Raw genomic sequence first — 21,253 nt, 5'->3', positions numbered from 1 at the left:
TACATTCTGAAGAAACTATGAACCTGCACTGCAAGGTATCTTTGCTGAGCCATGATCTGGAATGGCCTTCCTCCGTTCCTATGTTTCAGTGGATATTTCCTCACTTCTTGTATCCATGCAGTTCCATTACCCGTAATAAATAGGGTAGGTTTGACCCTTGGTGATATATTTCTGCTAATGCCCATCAGTACCCACATACTTCCTAGTGTTCGATCCTCTGTAACAGGTGGCCACTTACATACACCAATAATTTGAGACAATCATTAATTGTTTTCCTGTTTATATGACCCTATAGGAGCTCAATTTACAAGCTGAGTTTAATGCTGCCAGGGACTATGCAGAAAAATAAATAAAACTCAATTGTATTCCCTGGCACTGAATAGTTTCTTAACAAAACATGCTGTGTATCACTGTCTACATCAGGAGAACTGTAAACATGCAGATTATGTTTTATATCTGTCTTTGCAACCCGCATGCCTTATTACACCTGCCCCTGGTAAGGAGAGTGGTTCTATTTAATAGCTGTTTCTGCTGCAGTCACATAGCACTTCTGATACCTGTGTGTGACAGCTCCTACCTGCTGCTGCTCCCACCTAAATTCCTGACGGCTTCACATTTTTTCTGATGGAGTTCACGATCTTTCACCTGGAAGTTGCTGCTGAATTTGAGCACATTTACGAAAGTGGCAGTACAGCTGTCAAAATGTTGGAGGCTAAGCACTTGTAGAGCAAGTAATTTGAGCTGAGACGCTCAGTTCTCTTGGCTACCTGTCCTTTCCTTTCAGGTGGTGCCTTGCCAGAATCTCTTCCTTTCTTCCATGCTCTTAAGATTTGGCAACTTTTTTCCCTTTTATCTCTAACTTGTAGTTCTTCTGTAGTCTCTGTCTATGTATGTGTCTCTCTGAGGAAGAGATGGGTTTACTGGTGAATTTGACAAAACGGGTTTCCTACATGGCTTGCACCAGTTCTGCTAATTTTACAGGGAGACGGTGTTGCAGGTGAGGACCTTTTTTTAGGTACAAGTGGTTTTCTGTTAAATTGACAAGCGGCTTTCTTTCTTGAACAGTACGTATCTATCTTTGAAAGTGTGGGATAAGACGTTTTAGTAGATAGTGAACAGTGCTGTTTCACATCATACTGTTAGAAATGTAAACACATATAGCAAACTTGTGTATCACATAAATCCCTCATACATTAGAAGGCTCCCCTTTGAACTGCCTCTGTGAATCCAGTGCTGGCAAAAATAACCATAAGTGCTTGCCCAGAGTTTAAGAAGAAAGAGGCTTTGAATGCTGTACAGTTCCATTAAAACAGAGCTCTGACTCTGTGTCGAGCATTATAAGCTTATGCTGATGCTGTCTGTCTGGGAGCCACTGGGCTGTTTCCCGGCTCCCACAACTTGGCTGGGAGTTGCCTTGAACATTGATAGGGTGGGCCAATGTGCACACGAGTTGTTGTCAGCTTTCAAAGGTTAAAAAGTCACCTCGACTGCGAGCGTGTGATAGAGTTGGAAACACTTGAAAAGAATTGCCTAGGTTGAGAAGACCAAGTTTAATGTAAATGCCAAATAACCAGCATCCCTTCTATTTAAAGAAGAAACCAAATAAAATGCACGCCACTGGGCACCGTCTGCTAAAATCTCCAGTCAACGACAGTGAGAGCTCCTTTTTAGCAAGACTCTGAAGCAGCTGGGAGGTGAGTAATGTTCAATCTGTTTACGAGTTGAGGATTACATGGTTGTGAAAATGTTCACATCTGTTCTTTGAGCTGCTACGGTTGGCAGCTTAAGAAAATCTTAATGGCAGCTGAGCAAATGTCAGTGGGTGGATGGTGCCATAGACTATGATAACATTCATGTGGCTCATTATTCCTGGTCGCTCCCAAGGTGCTCCCCAACATCACTGTGAAACCAGAAGCTCAGTTTGGTTTGTGTTCCTCAGCTGAGCTTGCTCACTCGTTTTTGCGAGAACATGAATGTGTTTGTGTTAGTTGTAGGGGTTGGGGACCCAAAGAAAATCAACAGCTGGAAAGGTGCAGAGAGAAGCACCCCCAGCTCACTCCACTTATGAGTGTCAAGACCAGAAGTATTGTCTTGCTCTTCAATGGCATCCACATAGATGTAATTGAAGAAAAATACATTGTTGAGGTTAACGTTATTGATTTCAGAAGCTGTCAGCTTATATCCCTCTGGCTTTGGTCTCTTTCACCTCCTGGTTGATGAAAGATTGAGTCATGCTCACTTTCCAAATCTCTCTAATACAAACTGGCCCAGTCATCCCCATGCAGCCTACTTACCTATAAATTGGGAAGGAACCGGTTCCAAAACTGGAACACATTGGCTCTCAGTTTGCCTTTAAAAGTGGAAGGACAGATTGCCAAGTTTCTCCAATTGCTGTGTCTCCAACATAGTTCTTCCCTGACCCTTAGTGTTGCTTTTGACCGCAAACCACACTGTACCTATCCCTGTATCAGGTTGCAATTGCTTCGTATTACTGTGGCTCTGACTCCTGCTGGCCTTGTTGCATGTTAGTACAGCAATGGATGTCTCTACCTACACGGCAAAAGTGAGGACTGCAGATGCTGGAAATCAGAGTTTAGATTAGAGTGGTGCTGGAAAAGCACAGTAGTTCAGGCAGCATCCAAGGAGCAGGAAAATCGACGTTTTGGGCAAAAGCCTTCATCAGGAATCTCTACGTACACACCCAGTGTACAGAGCTGCTTGAGACTGGCTACAAACCCAGGAACAGAACTCGTATTCTATGGTTGAACATTGCTTTCCCTGTCTACTCCTCTCTCCCAATCACCTCCCCCCTTGTACATTCATTTGCCCTCTAGGGTACAGGTATCTATTATCATCTGCTACTTTGGCTAGTGAAAGCCTTCTGTACGTTTCCAATAAGAGTGTAAAATTACCAGGTGGGGGTTTGGTAGTCAACCCAGTGGTGTTCACACCGAAAGCACGCTCACTCACTGCAAAGCTATGACACCTGTTTGTTTCCCTCTCTAATCCTGGGTGGTGGTGGCAAATGTGCATGTCTCCATCACTGCACTGACCAGGTTATTGAACTCAGTCAAGTAGAGCACCTCTGGTTTCTCTTGCTTATAAAGTTTGTGAACTACCAGGTGAATGTGTTTGGTGCTAGTTAAAACGGTGATTTTTCCCTTGTGAGTGAAAAGAGTTTTGATTTACCAGCTGTAACATCACCTCAAGATCCTGCAACAAAACTGTGCAACTGTCTGAGATTTTTTTAACATGTTCTCTGCTTCTGCCACTTGTCAGGTCTTTAGTCTGAAGATGAACAGGAATGTTAGAGCAGGAATAATGGAATAGTGAACTTGAGGGGACTTGAGTCCAACTCCTGTCACAGCAATGAAGATTGTAATTGCAAAGAATAAATTTGGAAAACGTTATGGTTGTCAGAAATGACCAGATTCCTCCATCACCACCACCGCATCACCAGAGGTGTCAGTATAGTGCAAAATGTTGGAAGCTTCAACATTGACTCTGGACTCCATTAAGACTCATGGCATCAGGCTAAGCAAAAGCAAGGATGTTTATGACCATCAACTGATGTTCCTTCCTTCCCAAAACCTCCACACTGCCCAATCTGAGATGTGGTAGATAAAACCATTCTGGCAGTAGGTAACTGTTTCAGCTCAGCTACATCACTGGCGTCTACTTCAAAGCATGAAAACGTGACCGGGTATATCCTGCCTATATTTTTTTTTAAAAAGCAGGACAAATCTAACCCAGCCAATTAACACCCAATCAATATCCTCTTGTTCATTCGCAAGATCATCATCTTGGACAAAAATAGACCAAAGAGCTTAATCCTGGAGGGTGAGTTAGAAGTGACTGCTTTTGACAACAAGGCAGCATTTGTCAGACTGCTACCAAGGCAAGACTGTTTCTGAATTGTGTGAAATCATACCTAGCTCAAAGAAAGATGCTGGAAGCCAATTGTCTCAACTCCAGGACCTCACTGCAGGAGTTCCTCAGGATAGATATTTTCTAATCCACCTATTCAGAGATGCTGCTCACACCTCTCAAGCAGTCGGGCCCTGAACCTTGGACTCTAGGTACCAAGTTCCTCAATGTAATGTCCTAGGCTCAACCATCATCAGCTCGAGCTGCTCAGTGACATGAATACCAGACAATGATCATCTCCAACAGCAGAGATACTAGGTAATGATAAAGTCAACAAACTCCCAGAGGACCACAGGGCTGCTCTTTGATAAACAAGAGGTGGTTTAACCTGAGGGTCACCATGCCTTGGGCGAGGGGAGCGGTTGTGAAGGGGAATCCTGGTTTGAGAATCTTTTGGAATTCTCTTCCTCAAAAGGCAGTGGATGCAGAATCTTGAAGCACTTTGAAGGCAGAGGTAAAGAGAGAGTTTTGGTTTCCAAGGGGATAAAAGGTTGTCAGTGACACACGGGAATGTAGAGTTAAAATCAGATCAGCCATGATCTTATTGAATGGCAGAACAGGTTTGAAGGGCTGAGTGGTATCTATATACGTTTGCATTTGGATGTATGTCATTGATTCAAAGTTGGTGGACTCTCTCTGGAATAGCGTTAATAGCATGTAGACTAGAGCGATTCAAGAATACTGCTGACGTGCATCTTCTTGAGGTCACTTCGGAATGGGCAATAAATGCTGGCCCAGCCTACAAAGGCTGTGAAGAATGGGAAGGGAGATAAAACAGCTTTATTAACATTTGATCAGTTCAGCCTCTTCAGCGTCAAAAGGTGAGGCACTGGAAAAGTACAGAGATGGAAATGTGTTGCTGGAAAAGCGCAGCAGGTCAGGCAGCATCTAGGGAACAGGAGAATCGACGTTTCGGGCATTAGCCCTTCTTCCTGAAGAAGGGCTAATGCCCGAAACGTCGATTCTCCTGTTCCCTAGATGCTGCCTGACCTGCTGCGCTTTTCCAGCAACACATTTCCATCTCTGATCTCCAGCATCTGCAGACCTCATTTTCTCTTCACTGGAAAAGTACAGCAGATCAGGCAGCATCAGAGGAGCAGAAGAGTCGACATTTCAGGCATAAACTCTTCATTTCTGATGAAGAACTTATGCCCAAAATGTCATCTCTCCTGCTCCTCGGATGCTGCCTGACCTGCTGTGCTTTTCCAATGCCACACCTTTTGACGCTGATCTCCAGCACCTGCAGCCCTCACTTTCACCTCATCAAGCTCTTAGTCCCCTACTATGGACTAAAGTTTAGATTTGCTGTTATGATTATACAAATATATAACTCCTTATTTATTTAGCAGGGTAGGGTTTGCAAAATGTGGCATTATCATGCAGAACTCCTTATTCAGCTGAATAATTGGTTACAAAGGGTAGAATTCTCCCTGTTTGTTCAGCAGTTCGAGATCACTAAACGTGCAGAGAAACTATCGCTTCAATTCGTAGCACTTGGTTAGTAACACTGACAGGTCTGTTCGTTTACCAGGGTGAGGGTTGCTAGCCACGTCATGAAACAAGATTCTTGTTAATTCAGCAGGGCAGAGACAAAATCTGAACACTGTTTATTTTCACTATCATTATGAGTTATCTATTGTACACAGCTCAAGATACTTCGAGACTGCAAACTGTTAGGAGCTCTTTAAAGGAAGAAACTATCTTTTCATCTGAGGAGGGATATTAATAATGCTTCAACATTTCTGCGACTAGCGAGTCACTTTATAAATGTGGGCCATTACTGCTGAGCTGAGGACACTTGTAGCACTTTTTAAAATGCAGTGTTGCCTGATGACTTGTGTATTTCTGGTCGCTTTTCTTAACAGAAATTCTTTTTTTAAAATAAAAGCTAATTGTTTCAATTGGAACAAAGAAGAGAGGAGCACATCTGAAAATGTCAGTGCAGAATTCACAGGGCCTACTGTGGTGCAGTGTTTTACTCCAGGGCCGATCTATGAATTTTCCCCGGTTGCTCTGGCAACTGAATCTGTCTGAAGCCTCCTCGTTCACAAATGCTGGTCCTTTAATGTCAGGTTTGGTCTCTAAAGAGAGGGGGGAAAGCATTAAACAAAATCAATTTTGTACCAAGGCAACGTAATGTTTCAGGTCAGATGTGACGAATATAGGATGTCAAGTTAATTTATTGCCTACCTTGTCACTGAGTTTGACAGATTAATTGGCAGCCATCTTGAGACTTTCAATGAAACCACCTAAACCCAATTAAAGCAATGGCAGAGGGTGTTTATTGTTTAGTGAGATTTCATTTTTGATCATATCCGGGAAATAATAAAATGATTCAATCCCTTGGTTTAACATAAGTTGTTTAGCATGATCTTATTACATTTCGAGGTATGGTGGAGATCCTGTGAAGAGACTAAAAGGACAACAATGGGAATATCCTGACCTTGTAACCCAGGACTGACCTACGACCTGTTGTGCTGTATGCCATGTTATTATGGGAAATGCCAAGTGAACTGTAAAAATTAAGCTGCAGAATCCCTAAAGCAAAGATTACTATTGATGACTGCAGAATTGCTAATGATGGAGATTTTGGGAAATCTCTCAAATGCTTCCTCATCTCTCTTCAGCTACTTCAATTGATTTTTACAGAACTGGCAGAGAAGTTTGGAAGAAGAACTCAGTGATCGATAACCTTGATAGTTTCAGCCTACTTAAAAAGCCAACAGAACTTTTGTTTGAAAAACCTAGTTTTAGGATTAATGCATTTTTTTTTCTATTTAAATCTGAGAGTTTAAATAACTGGACTGGTGAAGTACAATATTCTCTCAATAATTGACAATAAAATATTTACCATACCCTGTAGTTTAATGACTATATCTTTATGGATGATTGAAAGACCTCCTGCTCAGCACTTGCCCTTGTTTGAGATATCGTTGGCATGAGGTGTTTGACCAAAAATACAACAGAAAGTTAACAGAAGGATTAGTTTGTTGGGCCATTCAGTTGAGTCACTTCCCAAAATCTTTCCAGTTTAAAATGTGAAAATTAATGTGACCCTGCAAAAACAAAATGGGCAATCAAGCAGCATGTTATACAACTTAAATATGTAATTGTGAACATGCACATATTGTAGATTGATATGTAAGGCAGCACCTAAAGATGAAAATCTGCTTTTTAAAGCATTTTGTATCAATGTTATTTTATGAGCTCACCAGTCCATTTCTTCACCTGAGCTGCTCCAGTTCATAGACATTGGCCAGGATGCAGTGGAAGTGCTGGCTCTGGTCTTGAGGTGACTGAGGTTTTGTTCCAGGTTGTTCTGAAGCACCAGGGAGACAGAGTTTGGTTCAGATAGGCTGCAATTCAGCAGTGATGGCATCGCTATTGGGTTTGTCATCCGAGTCAGGCATTGCCATAGGATATAGAAGTAGAGTCAGGCCATTTGGCCCATCGAGGCTGCTCTGCCATTCGATCAAGGCTGATGTTTTTCAATCCCATTTTCCAGTCTTCCCCGCCTCCCCCCCGCCTCCATAACCCTTGATTCCTTTACCAATCAAGAACCTATCTCTGTTTTAAATACACTCAGTGATTTAGCCTCCACAGCCCTTTTGAGTTCCACACATTCACCACTTTCTGGCTGAAGAAATTAGTCCTCATCTCAGTTCCGAAGGGTCATCCCTTCACTCTGAGGCTGTGCCCTCAGTCCTGGTCGCTCCTGTTAGTGGAAACATCATCTCCACGTCCTTTCTTTCCAGGTCTCAGTATTCTGTAATTTGATCACCCCCCCTCATCCTTGGACTACAGACACCAGGTAGTCTCAGCAAGTGGCTAACTCTCAATTTTGGTCCAACTGGGTGTTTGCCTCTAAGGATTATGGGTGCCCTTCTCACATGACCTGGATTGAAGTCCATTTAAACCTGCTGGCCACATAGGTTGCAACCACCTTTATACCACCTAAGAAAACAGTCAGCCCTATGGTCTTTTCCCCAGGGTAGGGGGAGGTACAAAATTAGAGGGCATAGGTTTAAGGTAAGAGGGGAAAGATTTAAAAGGGACCTGAGGGGCAACGTTTTCACACGTTGGGCGAGGGGGCAATATAAGGAACAAGCTGCCAGAGAAAGTGGTGGAGGCTGGTACGATAACACTAAAAAGACATTTGGACAGGTACGTGGTTAGTAAAGGTTTATAGGGATATGGGCCAAATGCAGGCAAACTAATGTAGTTTGGGAAACCTGGTCACATGGATGAGTTGGACCGAAGGATCTCTTTCTGTACCGTATGATTGAGTGTTCACCCCCACCCAGGCAGGTGGTTAAAATCTTCAGATATTTCCAAGACCTCTCTGAGTTCACTGAAGGAAAATTTCCAAAACATGGAAAACAAAGCATGAGTTTCTATCGCTGGCATTGAGGCTGCTTAATCTTGGAGCTGTTTGCTACATGAAAATGTTTATGTCATTACACTGATTCCAATAATCTGCTCTTAACACTTGTTCCGGAAAATTCCATTCGAGTTAGTAGCTGGAATTCCCTCTTGCTTTGTGTAGAATGTGACCTTGGGTTTATATTGCTGGTAGTCGAGAGATTTTGAAATGCCTGCAGCAGTGTGGGAACAGATAAACTTTTATTTTCAGCCTGTGTTTTTTAACCTCCTTCCCCTCCCCCCCCGGTGGAGGGCTAACTGCTATAATTAATGCTGCAAATTGTAGCTGAGCCTGAGCATCGAGGAGCAGTAATCTCTCTGATTGTAGGCCTGGCCGTGTAATTGTAGGACTCGCTTGATTTGGAGTGAGAGATCAGCCGGAATTGTTGTGTGGATTATGATTATTGAGTCAGCCTCCTCCCCCCCCATGTCCTAGAGCTTCACTGCTGGATGAGCTGGCAGTGCCAGGCAATTCCATCACCGCAGATGGCATGAGAGTAGCAGACTGTGTGTGTAATTGCGAGGCATATGCTGCTGTCTCGTGTAACAGGATGTTGAGGTACCCAGGCTATAAATCTATGGAGGGGGGAGGTGGGGAGAGCACAAACTGGACAAACTGAGCTTGCCTTGCAGATATCAATCAGTCAGATGGCTTCATGGCTGTTTGAACAGTTGTCTTTTGGAAGTCGTACCTGTTCCCTGATTTACTTCTTTTGATTTGATAGTGTCACATGTACCTCGGTACAGTGAAAAGTTTTGTTTTGCATGCAGATCATACCGCACAAAGGTCATCAAGTGATTGAACAGAGCGAGAGACACAAAGTGATGGCTGCAAAGAAGGTGCACAAAAAGCAAAATCGACGTTAGACTTAACATTTTAAGAGGCCCATTCAGAAGTCAAGTAACAGCGGGGAAGAAGCTGTTCTTGAGCCAGTTGGTCTGTGTGTTTAAGGTTTTGTATCTTCTGCCTGACAGAAGAGGTTGGACGAAATGATAGCCTTTGTGCAGTATTGGGAAGTGTAGATGGAGTCTCAAGCAGGTCTCATCAATGGGAAAACATTTGAGGTATCATCCTACTATCTCGAATCCCCCTCTCACCCTGACCAGTACCCCCTCCAGGCTGTCACAGCTCGCGCCTCCCCTCCCCCCCCCCCCCCCCATCCCCCCATTCCTTTGTAGCCTTTGTTATGGTGAACAATATCATCCTCCTCCCATACCTCTCCTGCAGCTGCTCTCCCACCCTTGCCAGAGATGTGAGTTCATGGGCAGATTTGAGAATGAAAATGAGAATTTTGAAATAGGAATGTTGCTTGAGGAGGAGTCCAAGGTCACCCAAGCATAAGGTGTTGGGACACAGGACGAGCTGGGAGTTAGGATTTGGGCAGTTGGGTTTTGGATGATTTCATGTTCTTGGTGGGGTGTGGGGTGGCTTGGGTTTGGGGGGGGAGAATGTGGAAGACTAGCCAAGAGCACTGTCCAGAGAAGCCGAGAGTTTCAGCAGCAGATAAGCTGCATAAACTAGGGCAATGTTATGAAGATGCTTTGGCTTCTCTCTGTCTCTCTTGCTCTATATATATATTTCTATCTCTCTCTCTCTATCTCTATCTCCTGTTTCTCCAACTATCTGTCCATGGCCCCCTCCTATTCCCTATCTACATGCTGGCTGTCAGCCCCGTCATCTCAGAGCACAGCATTAGTGATCATGTGTATGATGTCACGCAGCTTGTATTCCCTGCCACCTCTCTCTGAGCTTCCAGCACTGAGTGAGTGCAATTACATCCCAATGAAATACTGAGAAGGTGGAAGCCATTGTGTTTGCTGCCTGCTGCAAACTCTATTGCCTAGGACTGACTCCACTGTCTCTCTCAGGGCACTGTCTGAGACACAGCATGTTTGTCATCTGGGTGTCATTTTTGATCCTGAGGTAAATTTGACTGTGTTCATAAAATCTCTAGGGCATCTCAATAACCACCCCTACTTTCATCCCTATTATATCATTCTACTTTCAACCTTGCCACAGATCACCTACTGAAACCCTTGTCCACGCCTTCACTGTCTCTTGATTTAACTCTTCCTACACACTCCTGCCTGCTCTCCCACATCTGTTCTCTGTAAACACGAGATTGTACAGAACCTAGCTACCAGTAGAGACAGCCCCATTTCCCGATCCAACCCTGTGCTTGGTTACCCACATGGGATCTCGGTCAAGAAAGTTCTTGCCCTTGTTTTGAGATTTCTCTCCAGTCACCCCTCTACCAGTCTGTGTAATTTCCTCTGATTGTAGCCTCTTTTGTGTCGCTCTGATTTTAATCGTTTGTGCCTTCAGCTGCCCAGGCCTTAATGTAGAATTCCCTCCCAACAACTACCAGCCATTCTCCAACTGTCTGCTTCTTTAAGATACGCAGTGAAACCTACCTCTCTGATCACGCTTCTAGTTACTCTATGACTCATCTGATTAGAATCACATTGTGGCTCACGGCCATATCTTGTTTTGTAATGCTCTTTCGAATGTTTCATAACCTTAAAGGTGCAATATAAATATAAGTTGTTGCTGCTAGTTTTGTCTGAGGTCTTGAGGCAGTGGAAAAAAAGCATGACTTTGGTGTCTAGCTCTAACTTACAATTTGCACGACAACTTCTGCAACTGTTTTAGCTATTCTGTACCAACATTAGTAATAGTCCATGAGCAAGGGTGATATCAGGGAGGATTCTGAAAACAAGAATGGAAATTTCAAAATCCAGCCAAACCCTGCAAATGATTGAATGCCGTGATCTGTTTTTGATTAGAGTTGTAGACCTGCAATAGTAGCGGGATATGGTTTTGGTGTTTTTAAAACACCCCCACCCTCACCCCAACCGAAGGCTGGACCATGTTATTTCACAGCTATGAATGCAAGTTGGTGACCTTCCCTCGATGCCTGTGGGATTACCAGTGTTTGAGAGCAGGTAGAGTGAGGGGGCCGGGGCTATCGACTGACCTTTGTTTGCTATTTTACTGCCTCCTCCATCCTCCACAGCTCCCTCCCTCTGCTGGCCTTGGGATTTTACTGAATCGAAAATTGTACACCTGAATGTGCCTCCTGCTATTCTGTGTTTCTTTCTCACCTCCGGTTCAGTTTGGATTTTTGGTAGATATTGCGTAGCCCTAGAATGTCTAATTTTCCTAACTTTTCTAAAAGAAAAATTTTGTCTACATTGAAGTTCCAAACAGGGACTTGTGGAAGTTTGCAGAACACTGGTAAAAGCATTAAAAAGGATTGATTTTGCAAATCCATTTGCTTTCAGTCCTAGTGAGAAACATTGTTTTGAGGCAGGGGTCCCTTCCTCCCATGCTGTGAAATACTGAGTTCTTCCTTCCAGCAATTAAATGGGTCTTTGCTGTTTTAAATCAGTCTACCCACAAGCAACCTCACTGAAGACAATGAGTCTAATCCATGCTTTTGTTACCTTTAAGCTTCACTGTACCAAAGCTTTCCTGGCTGACCTCCCACCTTACACCCTTCATAAGTTTGACATAATGAAGAACTCCAACCAAGCACTAAGTCCCATTCATCTGTCACTCCTGCACTTGCTGAACTGCATTGCGCCTGTTCGGCCAAAACCTCAAATTTAAAGTGATTGCCTTTGTTTTCCAATCCCACTACATTGCCTTTTACTACAGTATCACTGTAATCGCCTCAATTCCACAGCCCTCTGATCTGAGTGCTCTCCAACAGTGGCCTCTTGCACATGCCTGATTTTAATTAGCCAACCATCATTGGCAGTCTCTTTGTAGAATTTCTACAGCAGGCCATTCAGATGGTCAGGTCCATAATGACCCTCTGAACAGCATCCAATCTAGACCCCTCTCCCCGCAGTCCCTGTAATTCAGTATTTCCTATATCTAATCCACTTAGTCTGCATAGCTCTGGACACTATGGGCAATTTCCCATGGCCTATCCACATCATCTGCACATCTTTGAACTTTGGGAGAAAACTGGAGCACCAAGAGGAAACCCGTGCAGACACGGGAGAATGTGCAAACTCCATACAGACAGTAGCTCATGGGTGGAATCAAACCTGAGACCCTGGTGCTGTGAGGTAGCAATGCTAACCACTGAGCCACTGTACTGACTTCATCTGCCAAGGCCTTTAAACTCCAGAATTGTGGCATCCAACCAACCAATCACTCCGCCTCTTTACCATTCTTTCATTCTTCAAGATGCTCCTTACAAGCTGCACCTTTGATTTCAAGTATCGCCTTATGTGGCCAGGTGTTGTGTTTGTATTAAGGTAATGCTCCTGTGAGATACCTTGCTGCATTGTGTGTGTTTGTAGTTGTAGAATGCAAGTTGTTGTTGTAATTGGCTCCTATCTTTGCTCCAACCCTCAAACATGTCTTGGTTTTGAAGGTTGCAATATGTGGGACCCTATGAGCTGGTGAGCACCAATCAATCAAGATGACGCTTTAAGTGCATTAATTGCCTGTATTAGAGTTGCTGTAAACATTGTTTGGAAAGTCACATAGGACAGGATTAGGTCCTTCGGCCAACGATGTCTGTGCCAACCATGATGTCATTCTAACCAAATCTCATCTGCCTGCACATGGCCTGTATCCTTCTATTCCCTGCCTGTTCCTGTGTCTGTCTAAATGCCTCTTAAACATTGTTATGGTATCTGCTTCTACCATCTCTTCCAGCAGCACATTTCAGGCACCTACCTGGACAAAAGACTTGCCTATGCATCTCCTTTAAACATTTCCCCCTCTCACTTTAAACCTGTTTCCTATGTTAATTTAACTTGTGCCAACATCCTGGAGTCGACTGTGTTTGTTGGTGCTTTTTCTGCTCATTAAAGTGGACTTTAGGGATTGGTGGGAGGTGGGTGGGGATTTCACAAAGAAAGAACATGCGTTTATTTGTGTCTTTAATGGCCTCTGGATGTTGTGATCACTTCACAGCCGAGAATGTTTTAGAAAATTAAAAATAGCAGTCAGTCCGTGCACAACACGGTTCTGCAATCAGCAATGAGGTAAATGACTAGATTTATTGTATGAAATACTGTTGTAGGAATTGCACTATTCGGCTCCGATGTCCAAAATCCAGACGTTTGGGATGGAGACTCTACCAGATTTCCGCTTTTCCCGGATTTTGGGCTTGGGATCTGTAATGGACTTGATGGTAGACTGCACTCGCTCATTGGGTACTCCCAGGCAGATTGATGAAGATTACCTTATTTTCAGTTAACTGTGAAGGTGTGGGATTCTCGGGGTGAAGTACTGTGTTCAGTTCTGATCAGGAAAGATATTATTAAGCTGGAGAAGGTTCAGAAAAGATTTACCAGGATGTTGCTGGGAATGGAGGGTTTGAATTATAAAAATGGAAAGGCTGTGACTTTTTTTTACTGGAGTGTCAGAGATTGAGGGGTGACCTAATAGAGGTCTGTATCCGTGCCGTATGACTTGCACATGGGGGTCAGTGATCAAGGTGGAGGAGAAAGTAGTGTCTGAAATGGGGGCAGCCATTGGCCTTTGGCTACCTGTGCGTTTAAAGCACCCTATAATCAATATTTGTTACCTTTTGGTCCCTTTCAAAAAGTTGCTTGAGCTGCGTTTCATCTTTGGTGGCTGCGTTCAGAGCAAACGATTGCAAAAAAGGGAGCATAAAGCAGGCACATGGCTCTTAATGCTGTATACAAACAGCACATAAAAGGCCCACAGACATGATGTTCCAATGTTTATGAGAAATGCAAGCAAAACGAAGCCAGCACATCACTTTAATAGATCTTATCAAGGCATTAGACACTGCCCAGGGATGGACTTGAAGCAATCCTTGAAAATGTGGATAACGCCCACCCCAGGCTCCTTGCCATGGAGCAGCAGTTTAATAAAATCAGTATGGACAAATCAAGCCCAACAGTGACCCCTCAAATCCCTTTTCTAATTTCCAATGGCATGAAGCAGGGTGAGCTCTGGCTATTCACAATCGTCTTCAGCATCATCGGGAAAACCAAGAGCTGAATGCTGTCAAGTAATTTACCAACTTGGGGAGTGTCAGTTTGTTTAATGTCACCACCACCAAGGTCAATGAGAATATGCTTTCAGAAGTAAACTGTGCATTTGGCTGACTCTGTAAACAAGTGTGGGATAACCACAGCCTTGGAGCGCAGTCCAAACTCCCAAGTGTACAAAGCCAGTGTTATCATTGCCCTTCAGTGTGGTGTTGTGTTGAGTCATGGGTCCTGTACTGCCAGCATATACACTTACTGAAGCACCTTCATCAGTGCTGTCTCTACAGCACCCACGGAATTCCTTGGCAGGACCACGTCACAAACACTGACATCTTGCAAACAGCCAACATCCTCCGTATTGAGGCTATCCTCCATCAAACCCCACTGCATTTGAGGGCTCATATAGTCCAGAGTGTTGTCCTGTCAAAGACTGTGTTGTGTGGATGGCTCACCACTGGCCAGTGGAACAGAAGGACCCCACACAAGCATTTCAGGGTCTCGCTGAAGTTCCCCACGTTAACATTGCGAATGTGAAGGACGGGCCACAGCTTGTAATGCCTGGAAACAGTAGCACAGAAAACCTTTTAGAAACTGAACAAAAAGTCAACAGGGAAGGAAGAAAGGAGAAGGACCAATCCAATTGTCCACAGCTGCAACGGCACCAACAACGGCACCCACTGTGGATGAACCTGCTGGTCACTGATAGATCTGACTAGCCCACACTGAGCCTGTACCTGAGAATTACAACCTTCTTAAAATCTTTATCCATGAAGGATTGCCAAGAAACTAAAATGGCTGAGGCAAAGTGTATCTATTCTGATGCCTGTGCTGATTATTGCCTGCCTGTCTGTGTCTGTGTGTGTGTCTGTGTGTGTGTGTGTGTGTGTCTGTGTGTGTGTGTGTGTGTCTGTGTGTCTGTGTCAGATGCCTGCAAACCAGGAGTGCCATCACCAATTTAACTGAGATCAAAAATATCGAGATGTTACATGGTATACCTGTAAAGTGAGTTTCCATTGTTACTTGAGCATTTTCATAGTGGATTTGGTTTTTTTTAATAAAAAAGCAGGTGGACTAGCACAGAATCGACACAGCTTTAAAGTTCATAACCTTTTTAGCTTCCTGAAAAGGCTTTCATATGCAACATCACATGGAAACATAGGTGTATTTCAATGTAGTAAATGTCCTTGATTTTACCCAAAGTGAGAATAGGACCAGGTTAATATTTAATTTTTGTGTTACTATGATTCAATGAATTGTTGCAATGCTTTGAACTTTTCTCATTTTCAGAAATGCTAATGCACTGTACCTGGTTAATCTTTGCACATGATTTCAATTGAGTTTAATACTCTGAGTTGGCATGGCCAATGATGAGCAAAAATGTAATCTCTTCCAGACACACTGTCTCTGTTATTTGCATTTTTTTAGCAAATGAGTTGCTAAATGGATATTAGCATAAAGGTGCCATCTGTGCAATACTTCCTGCTGAGTTTTCATATTGCCACATAAACCAGGCATTTTTAAAGTTTTTTTTTAACCCTTGTATATTCATTTGAAATGAAATTCATTCGGGTAGTGTACTTATAGGGAGGGGGAGCAGATTCACCAGAAATCTTCAAGAAGTAAATGGATGAACTTTTGAAAGGAGAAGAATTAATAGGGCCGTGGTAGGGGAGAAAGGCCAGAGCAGTGGGAATACATAACTAGTTGTTTCAGAGACCTGGCCAAGGTGTGATGAGCTACCTGTCCTCATGTGCAATAGGATTCTGTTATTATTAGGTTAGATTCCCTCCAGTGTGGAAACAGGCCCTTCGGCCCAACCAGTCCACACTGACCCTCCGAAGAGTAACCCACCCGGTGACTAATGCACCGAACATGATGGGCAATTTAGTATGATCAATTCACCTGACCTACACATCTTTGGACTGTGGGAGGAAACCAGAGCACCTGGAGGAAACCCATGCAGACACAGGGAGACATGCAAACTCCACACAGTTGCCTGAGGCTGGAATCGAACCTGGGACCCTGGTGCTGTGAGGCAACAGTGCTAACCACTGAGCCATCGTGCCGCCCTATGATGTGTTTCTGGTGAGGTGGACGGAAGACGTGTTGACCAGGACACTTGAAGTTTCTGGTCTTTGAATAATGCCATGGGATTTTTATTGGATCTATCTGTGAGGGCAGATAGGACTTTGAAATTATGTCTCAGCCAAAATTGTGACACTTCTGAGAGCAAAGCATTCCCTCACTGAAATGTCGGCCTGGCTTGGAGACCTTAACAATGACACACAAAGCCGGAGTTGTTGTTACCACTGAACCACAGCTGCAGCTTTTAACACAGAAAAAACACCCACTTATTTGGCCTAATAACAATCTGATGGTGAATTGATTTGAAGTTTGAGGGCTCATTCTCAGGACATGGTGGCTGAATGGTTAGCAATGCTGCCTCATAGCGCCAGGGACCTGGGTTCAATCCCAGCCTTGGGCGACTGTGCAAACTCCACACAGACATTCTCCTCATGTCTGTGTGGGTTTCCTCCAGGTGCTCCAGTTTCCTCCCACAGTCCAAAGATGTGCAGTTTAGGTGGATTGGCCATGCTAAATTGCCCATTGTGTTCAGGAATGCATAGGTTAGGTGAATTGACCATGGAAAATAGAGGGTTACATGGATAGGATAGGTAGGGGATTGGGTCGGGGTGGGATGCTCTTCAGAAAGTCTTTTGTGTACTTGTTGAGTTGAATGACCTGTTTCCACACCGTAGGGGTTCATTGGGCAACAAATGCCCTATCACCTTTTGGATTCTGATTGGAATGGGGGTCTGACGTATGTGCAAAATGGTGCTCAGGCACACAGGAGGAAGTCACTTGAATAGAGGTTCATTGGATCTGACAGTTGGTCGGGTCCAATTACCTATTAACGTACAGCTTCAGGAGCTATCATAGACCAAAGGGAGATAAGCAAAGGTAGATCATTCAGCCCACTGAATCCACTGTGCCATTCAGTGAGATCATAGCTGACCTGATAATGCTCAAGTCTACTTTCCAGCCTTTTCTCGACAATCCTTGACTCCCTTCGTGATTAAAAACCTCAGGATGGAATGGGACTTGTTGCAGAAACAGCCTAAACAAGAAACGTAGAGACTTACGCTTTCGAGCAACATTTGAGTTTGCATTTATCGGTGGGAAACAATGGAAGCTTCCAAATTTAATTTCCTGAATACTGTGATGTGGCAAAATCCCTAAATGGACTTTCTTGATCTCGGATTAAATTATTGTATTTCGTTCTTTCCTTGAAATGTGAAATGTAATTCTAATCAGTGCACGCGGTATTTATAACCAAGTCAATATGCTCGGTGTTGAGCGATGTATTTGGGATATGCACCATCTCATGTTTCTTTAATACCCCCCCAGGGACCTCTATGAAAATGCACTTCAAACCATTGAGAGTTTTAGCCACACTAAAATATTCTGAAGAAATAGATATTAAGGATTTCTGTAGCCTCAGGAATGCGAGAACTGTACTGAAATTAAATTGCTTAGGAAAATCTCTATTTTGTGATGGAAGCAGCTACTTAAAAATGGGAAAAAACATCTGGGCATTTGAGTTTTATATATTCAATATAAAACAAGGACAGGTATTAAGCAAAAGATAGTTAACTTTTTAGTTTCTAACGGAACTCATGTGCTACTGAGTAAAATCTGTACATGTCTGATGTTCAGGAAGTCATGGGTATATGGATGGATTAATTTGAAAATAACTTTGTTCCAGATTCTTCAAAGGGGTCAATAAATCTTGTTAAGCCTGGCTGATGTTTGACTGTTTTCTGGATGCAGTTAAGGAAAACAGTTTGTTTGATTTGATAGAAACTGCTCCTCCTGTCTTCATGGCTTGAGATTAATTTAGGATATCTGGTTGGTATGGACGAGTTGGACTGAAGGCTGTGTTTCTATATGATACCTATATGGTAAATGGAAAAACCCTCGGGAAAATTGATGTACAGACAGATCTGGGAGTTTAGGTGTATTGTACCCTGAAGGTGGCAATGCAGTTAATAGAGTGGGAGAAAGTGAGGGCTGCAGATGCTGGAGTACCAGAGTTGAAAAATGTGGTGCTGGAAAAATACAGCAGGCCAGGCAGCATCCGAGGAGCAGGAGAATCGATGTTTCGGGCATAAGCCCTTCTTCAGGAATGAGCTTGGTGTGCCAAGCAGGCTGAGATAAAAGGTAGCGGGGAGGGAATTTGGAGGAGGGGCGCTGGGAATACGAGAGGTGGAAGGAGGTGAGGGTGATAGGCCGGAGAGGGCGTGGGGTGGAGAGGCCGGGAAGAAGATTGCAGGTCAAGAGGGCAGTGCTGAATCCGAGGGTTGGGACTGAGATAAGGTGGGGGGGGGGAAAATGACGAAGCTGGAGAAATCTACATTCATCCCATGTGGTTGGAGGGTTCCTAGGCGGAAGATGAGGCGCTCTTCCTCCAGGCGTCGTGTGGCCAGGGTCTGGCGATGGAGAAGGCCAAAGACCTGCATGTCATTGGCGGAGTGGGAGTGGGAGGGGGAGTTAAAGTGTTCAGCTACGGGGCGGTTGGGTTGGTTGGTGCGGGTGTCCCAGAGGTGTTCCCTGAAACGTTCCACAAGTAGGCGGCCTGTCTCCCCAATGTAGAGGAGACCACATTGGGTGCAGTGGATACAGTAAATGATATGTGTGGAGGTGCAGTTGAATTTGCGACGGATATAGAAGGATCCATTGGGGCCTTGGAGGGGAGGTGTGGGCGCAAGTTTTGCATTTCTTGCGGTTGCAGGGGAAGGTGCCAGGAGTGGAGGTTGGGTTGGTGGGGAGTGTGGACCTGACGAGGGAGTCACGGAGGGAGTGGTCTCTCCTGAATGCTGATAGGGGTGGAGAGGGAAATATATCCCTGGTGGTGGGATCTGCCTGGAGGTGGCGGAAATGACGGAGGATGATACGATATATCCGGAGGTTGGTGGGATGGAAGGTGAGGACCAGTGGGGTTCTGTCCTGGTGGCGATTGGAGGGGCGGGGTTCAAGGGCGGAGGTGCGGGAAGTGGAGGAGATGCGGTGGAGAGCGTCGTTGACCACATCGGAGGGAAAATTGCGGTCTTTGAAGAAGGAGGCCATTTGAGTTGTTCGGTAGTGAAATTGGTCCTCCTGGGAGCAGATGCGGCAGAGGCGGAGGAATTGGGAATATGGGATGGCGTTTTTACAGGGGGCAGGGTGGGAGGAGGTGTAGTCTAGGTAGCTGTGGGAGTCGGTCGGTTTGTAGTAAATAGAGTAGCCAGGAAGGCGTATGGCATGCTTTCTTTCATTGGACAGGGTATTGAGTACAAGAGTTGGCAGGTCATGTTACAGTTTAGATTAGATTCCCTACCGTGCGGAAACAGGCCCTTCAGCCCAACCAGTCCACACCATTTCCCTCTGGCTAATACACCTAACACCTAATAACACCTAACCATGGGCAGTCAAGCATGGTCAATTCACCTGATCTGCACATCTTTGGACTGTGGGAGGAAACCGAAGCACCTGGAGGAAACCCATGCAGACACTGGGAGAATGTGCAAATTCCACACAGACAGTCATCCTAGGCTTGAATTGAACCTGGGACCCTGGTGCTGAGAGGCAGCAGTGCTAACCACTGAGCCACCGTGCCGCCCGTAAGTTGTATGGGACTTTGGTTCGGCCACATTTGGAATACTGTGTCCAGTTCTGGTCGCCACATTACCAAAAGGATGTGGACGCTTTGGAGAGGGTGCAGAAGAGGTTCACCAGGATGTTGCCTGATACGGAGGGCACTAGCTAGGAGGAGAGGTTGAGTAGATTAGGATTATTTTCATTAGAAAAGACGGAAGTCAAGGGGGGGATCTGATTGAGGTCTTCAAAATCTTGAAAGGTACCGACAGGTTGGATAGCAGATCTCTCTCTCTCTCTCCCCCTGTCTCTCTCTTCGCCCCCTGTCTCTCTCTCCCCGCCGTCTCTCTCTCTCTTCCCCCGTCTCTCTCGCTCTCTCTCGCCCCCCGTCTCTCTCGCTCCCCCCGCGTCTCTCTCTCTCTCTCTCTCTCTCTCTCTCTCTCTCTCTCTCTCTCTCTCTCTCTCTCTCTCTCTCTCTCTCTCTCTCTCTCTCTCTCTCCCCCGTCTCGCTCTCTCCCCCCCGTCTCGCTCTCGCTCTCGCTCTCTCTCTCTCTCTCCCCCGTCACCTCTCTCCCCCCCCCCGTCACTCTCTCCCTCTCTCTCTCTCTCTCTCCCATCTCTCTCTCTCTCTCCCCCGTCACTCTCTCCCTCTCTCTCTCTCCCACCCCTCTCTCACTCTTCTCCCCCGTCTCTCTCCCCCCCGTCTCTCTCTCTCTCCCCCGTCTCTCTCTCTCTCTCTCTCTCTCACTCTGTATCTCTCTCTCTCCCCCGTCTCTCTCTCTCTCTCTACCCCCCCGTCACTCTCTCTCCCCCCCTCTCTCTCTCTCCCCCTCTCTCTCTCTCCCCCTTACTCTCTCTTCCCCCCTTACTCTCTCTCTTCCCCTGTCTCTCTCTTCCCCCCTGTCTCTCTCTTCCCCCCTGTCTCTCTCTTCCCCCCTGTCTCTCTCTTCCCCCCCTGTCTCTCTCTTCCCCCCTGTCTCTCTCTTCCCCCCTGTCTCTCTCTTCCCCCCCTGTCTCTCTCTTCCCCCCTGTCTCTCTCTTCCCCCCCTGTCTCTCTCTTCCCCCCCTGTCTCTCTCTTCCCCCCTGTCTCTCTCTTCCCCCCCTGTCTCTCTCTTCCCCCCCTGTCTCTCTCTTCCCCCCTGTCTCTCTCTTCCCCCCCTGTCTCTCTCTTCCCCCCCTGTCTCTCTCTTCCCCCCTGTCTCTCTCTTCCCCCTGTCTCTTCTCTCCCCCCTGTCTCTTTCTCTCTCCCCCCTGTCTCTTTCTCTCCCCCCTGTCTCTTTC

At 45.2% G+C, this 21,253-nt stretch overlaps 1 protein-coding gene across 5 annotated transcripts in view; it reads left to right on the top strand.

The window, feature by feature from the left end:
- The window catches only part of plxnb1b (plexin b1b), a 261,451-nt gene that overhangs the window by 83,746 nt on the left and 156,452 nt on the right, over positions 1 to 21,253 (top strand). Inside the window, exon 1 of one of the 5 annotated variants that reach the window (XM_087994154.1) lies at positions 1,539 to 1,694. The exons of the other annotated variants lie outside the window; for them this stretch is intronic. The gene's annotated coding sequence lies outside the window, so the exon portion shown is untranslated. Of the gene's footprint in view, positions 1 to 1,538; positions 1,695 to 21,253 lie in introns of those variants that run through there. 5 annotated transcript variants of the gene reach the window in all.

Source organism: Chiloscyllium plagiosum, unplaced genomic scaffold (assembly GCF_037043375.1).
Source record: "Chiloscyllium plagiosum isolate Xiang-an unplaced genomic scaffold, Cpla_swu_hap1 HiC_scaffold_14, whole genome shotgun sequence".
In the NCBI taxonomy this organism is placed as follows: Eukaryota; Metazoa; Chordata; class Chondrichthyes; order Orectolobiformes; family Hemiscylliidae; genus Chiloscyllium; species Chiloscyllium plagiosum.
The sequence above is the reverse complement of the archived record's forward strand: the minus strand, read 5'-3'. Positions and strand labels throughout refer to the sequence as shown.